This window comes from Oxyura jamaicensis, chromosome 4 (genome assembly GCF_011077185.1).
Source record: "Oxyura jamaicensis isolate SHBP4307 breed ruddy duck chromosome 4, BPBGC_Ojam_1.0, whole genome shotgun sequence".
Classification (NCBI taxonomy): Eukaryota; Metazoa; Chordata; class Aves; order Anseriformes; family Anatidae; genus Oxyura; species Oxyura jamaicensis.
The window spans coordinates 30651041-30656436 of NC_048896.1; positions in this window are offsets into that span (position 1 = coordinate 30651041).

Genomic DNA, 5396 nt, shown 5'->3' on the forward strand with positions numbered 1-5396 from the left:
GCACTGCTGTCATTACTTTGCATTGCTTACCAAAACTTGGAAATTTACATTTTCTTTAATATAGTCATTTTCTCAATTTGCAGATTAAACATTGCCTGTTTAAAGCCCTGTTTATTTGGAAAAACAAAATGGGGGAGAGGTGTTCCTTTGTTTTGTTATTACCTACTTAATTTGAATATGAAATGCAACAAGTTAACTTTGAAAAGTTCCTGGTGTCCAATTATCAGCCATAATACAGTTTAAAGATTTACCTAAAGCATTTTTTATTATTATTATTTTTCCCCCTGCAGTAGTTAAAATATTTACTGTGTAAATATCTGCCTTTTATTCCTCAGCAGGTGGTTAAAGCTTCACTTTTGTGATAACTCTAAAGGTCATCTTCATCAGGCAGCATTAAAGGAAATCATCTTTCACAGATGTTTGTTTCCATAGCAGACTACAGAGGAGACATCAGAATGTTACTGTGATTTTGTTACCTTTGGAGAGCTTTTATTATTTAGCTGTCATCATTAAAAATTCAAAGCAGTGGATTGGTGAGGCAAGTTTAAACAGGCTTCTCCCTCTCACCACACACACACACACGTATATAGATAGATAAAAAAAATTGTGAAAAGGAGGATGGGGGTAGGGAGGGGGTTAAAAGAAAAAAAAAAAAATGAAGAGAATTATGCTGTCCCTAGAAACAGAACTCTAGGCACCCTAACAGCTGCAAAATATGATTACTAAAAAAAAGTCATTGCGGTGATTCTGTTTCCAGAAGCTTTTCCCAATGTACAACTAGGCAATTACAAGACATGGCACACAGACAGTAATTTGAAGTGCATATTAATTTGAAAAGCAGCACTGAGCTTTGGCAATAACTTAAGATTTTTTTTTGTTTTCTTGACTTTAAAGAAAGAAAAGAGCTTTGTTTTTACACACATTTAAGCCACCATCAAACTCTTTGCATTGGTGTTTCTCCTTGATTTGATATCAGATAATTTATTTAGCATGACCAAGCCTTTTACTTGGGCTACAGAAGCCCATTAAGAATGGATTAGGGACTTCAGACTATTTGGTTAGAAACCACAAACATGTTCTGGAGATGCAGAGAATATGACCTGTAACATCTGTTTGCCAGCATAAGCAGGTGCTTGAAGAGGCTAAGAAAACAGTGTGGCTTAGCCTCGCTCACCTTCATTGCCACGCTTGAAGAAGGAAGTCTACAGCCAGGGCTGAAGAAACACACAGTGCTTTTTTAATCTTTCCCTCTTCTGTTTTCATCCAAAATCGGATTTCCAATTAATTTCAAATCCTATATCCTACAAATATTTAGTAGGAAATTGCCTACACTGGTCACTGAAAAATGCTAGAAAGAGGGGCATACCCCAAATCTTATTCTTTCTCAGGCTTAGGCTCCAATGATATAAAATGCATAGATGGCCACCCTCAGAGATTAGGTTTCTCAGCACACATCATTTATATAGTGCCTAGAAGTATTCCTTATTGAAATAAAATAAAGCAAAGAGAACAGATTATTGAACAATATTAACCTACCTCACCTTTGCATGTTCTGCAGTTTCATTGGATAAAAAATTCACAAAGTGAAAACCTGAGCTCAGCCAGAAGGACTGGAACCCACTGCTAAGATCCTCAGCGAAGCATCCCAAGCCCTAACCTGCTAGGCAGGTATGGGGGTACTCTTCATACCAAAACCATGAGATAGCACAGGAAAGAAATAAAGACCTGTACATTTAAATTAATCATTCCTATTAACCTGTTACCTAAACTAACCATTGCCAATCCACATCTAATTAGGCATTCAAGCTGGGTGTAGCCACCCAAATTCGTTTGGCAGAGCAGCCAGCACCTGCCTCTACAATGATCACTGCCTGAGAAGCTCCCTTTGCAATACCATGGCCTAAAGAGGAAGTAGAGGACAGTTTCTCTCTTAATTTAAGCACCAGCATTAGATACTTTAATTCTGTAGGAATTAGATTCAGCTAAAGGATCAGTAAGCCTAGAAAAAGACAGTTTCATGTGTCTGACTGAGCCAATGCCACCCCTTCTCTTGTATTATCCAGGAATGAGCACACATAGTGACCTGAGTTCCATTTCTTCCTGATGAATTTGATGGTGTCAGTGGATTTCCCTGTCAGAAAATACATTTATTTAGCCATCTAGTGAAAACTAGTGGGTGACTTAATATATATGTGTATGGTATAAATCTTTCGTTGACTCATTTTTGTAATGCAGCTGCCAGTCATGCATAGTATATTATAAAGCTCAGCCACCTCAAAAACAAATATCCATTCCTCATGCCAACAGGAAAGGACAACACCGCAATCAATATCTGCTTCAGTGTTTATCAAGAAACATAAAACCGACAAAAACTGCTTGCCTAAATTTGAGGACAGAATCAATTCACAGGTTATTGGCAAGGAAGTCGATGTATTCTGCATATCCAAAAGAGAAGTGTGATGTTCGAAGGTTTGAGGGGTTTTTGGTTCTTCCTGAGATATGCTGCTACAGTCTCAGAGCTGCTAATTTGCAAATTCTATTACTGAGACAGGAAATGGTCTGTGTTAGAATGTACCGAAATAGAAGAGACAGGATTAACTTTTCCATTCCAAATGGATACCCAATGGTCAGATTGAAGGTAAAAAACAAGGCTTCGTCTATGACCTGTACCATGTGCACAGAAAACATGAACAAAAATTCATTCAGTCTGTTTAAAATCTGATTTATAAAAAAGCTGTGGGAGTTCTTTCTGACAACGGCTACTGCAGTTAACTATTGGCTTATCATTAGAGGTTGAACCAGAAAGTCCTGCGTTTTGACAGTGATTAAGTGTTATACATCTCTCCATAAGCTTTTGAACCTGCCAGTTTAAATGCATCCAGCACTCTGAAATCTTGCAAACTGAAATACATCATATATTTTTTGAAGCAGATGTTACCTTGATTTTTAATTCCTGTATCGGTGATCATAATGTTGTATTTTGTCTGTTTCTAACATGTTGTTCCATTTTTAACACGATTATTGAATGCCCTGACGTAACACAAGCTCTTTCTCAATTCAACACGAAGAGCAGGCACGGTACTATTCTGAAGGACCCTAACTAACGCTGCTTTCCACCTGTATGGTTTGAGTTCAGTCTGCAATCAGCTCTGCCACATGCTCAGAGATGCCCTGAAGTCAATCAGGTTTCATACAGGTTACCCATCAGGCAGCACTAACATGTGAGTTAAAACACAAGCATGTTTGTAGGCAAGTGAAGCAATGGTCTGTGGCAATGGGTGGCTGAAGGTTTACATGGGTTTAGTGTTAATGCCCCTCATTATCACTGAGGTTTTAATTCCTCCCTCCCACTTCTAGGCTCTTGAAAACTTCACCCCACTTTGTAGCCTATTGATGGTTCCTTTGATCTCCCAAGAGAAAGGTGGTAAAGAAAACAACATAGTTCAACCAGGATCAGAAATGCCCTCCAAAGGTGCTTTTTACCTCTTTTCTCTCTAGACAGAGACTGGCGAAACTCCTAATTTTAGGCACCCCAGACAAGAGGTTAACTTGAGCTTGGCTCCCGTGACAATCAGACACAATTATCCTCTTTACTTTTCAAGTTGTTAGAAAATAAAACCACATGAACTTGCTGAAAGACCAGTGGTTATAATAGACAGATTGACCCAAAACTACAACACCTCCAGAATATCGGATCTACAGAGCACACCTATTTGAGCTAATTGCATTGTTTAATTTCAGTAATGGAATTTTCGAATGAACACTAAAACACCAGGTGAAAAGCATCTGTACTTTTCTGTTCCCTTCTTCTGGCTGCCCATGTTGTTTTAGTCATTAACTGATTTCCCTGCATCAGGGAATGAGTAACCCCAAGCACCAGTACATGCTGGGAGCTGACCAGCTGGAAAGCAGCTTTGCTGAGAAGGACCTTGGGGATGGACAAAAAGCTGATCATGATCTAGCAACACACCCTTGTGGCAAAAGATGGCCAACAGTATCCCAAGTTGCATAGGGAAAAGTGTTAGCAGCTGCTGGAGGGAAGCAATTCTTTCTCTGCTCAGCTCAGGTGAGGCCTTGTCTGAAGTGCTGGGTCCAGTTCTGCGCTCCCTAGTACAAGAAAGACAAGGACTTATTTGGGTGAGTACAGCACAGGGCCATGAGGATGTGGCCTTCGAGAAAGGAGACCTACAAGAAAGCAGGAGAGGGACCCTTTGTCAGGAAGTGTAGTGACAGAACAAGGAGTAATGGCTTTAAACTAAAAAAGGGTAGATTTAGATTAGATATTAGGAATAAATTCTTTACTCAGAGGGTGGTGAAGCACTGGCATAGGTTGCCCAGAGAAGCTGTGGATGCCCCATCCCTGGAGGTGTTCAAGGCCAGGTTGATGGGACCTTGGGCAACCTGGTCTGGTGGGTGGCATCCCTGCCCATTGCAGAGGGGTTGGAATTACGTGGTCTTTGAGGTCCCTTTCAACCCAAACCATTCTGTGATTCTATGATTAAGAGACTGGGGAATCTCTTATATGAGTGGCTGAGAGTGTTGATACTGTTCAGCCTGGAGAAGAAAAGGCTCAGGAGTAAATTTTATTAATGCATATAATTGCCCATTTAGAGAAAATGAAGGAGAGAGAGCTAGACTCTTCTCAGCAGTGTCCACCAACAGGACAAAAAGCAATGGGCACAAATTAAAACACATGAAATGCCATCTGAACATAAGAAATTGATTTTTTTTACAGAGTATGACTAAGCACTGAAATATCTTTTAAGCATGCACCTTTTAAGCAGTCTAGCAAAGCCGTTCCTTTCTCAAAAGCTATAATTTGAAATATAGAAGGCCTGTTGCTTCCAGATACTCTCTGAAATACTTTCTTCACCTTCTATTCCTGCCCTAATACTCCTGTCTACTTAATCCATTCTCTACCAACTTCAGTATTGTGCATGTAATTTCACAACATTTTTGTCCTTCTGTAGCACTGCCTCTTTCTCTGCCTCAATTTGTTATTTGTAATACAGGCAAAATCACATTTTCAAACTTGACAGGAATTCTGCAACTACAATATATTAAATGCTGAGGCTTTTAGATATTATATTGACACAGACCTTTAAATATGATAACTGGTTCTATCATCTATTCCTATAAACACAGTAATAGAAATAATCATATAATTATCTTTGAATTCCACTTTCAGAAAATCATAATCATATCTGTAATTTCTTTGCTTTATTCCCATAGAAAAATTGTATCTGTATTGCAAACTACAAGAAAATAAACCAAATGTTATCTCTCTGAACTTTTTCTCCCATCTCTTTCCTGTCTCTTCATATGCTTGTGATGGTTTCGCTCGGGTGGGTGACCGAGCTCCACCACAACCGCTCTCTCACTCCCCCTCCTCAAAG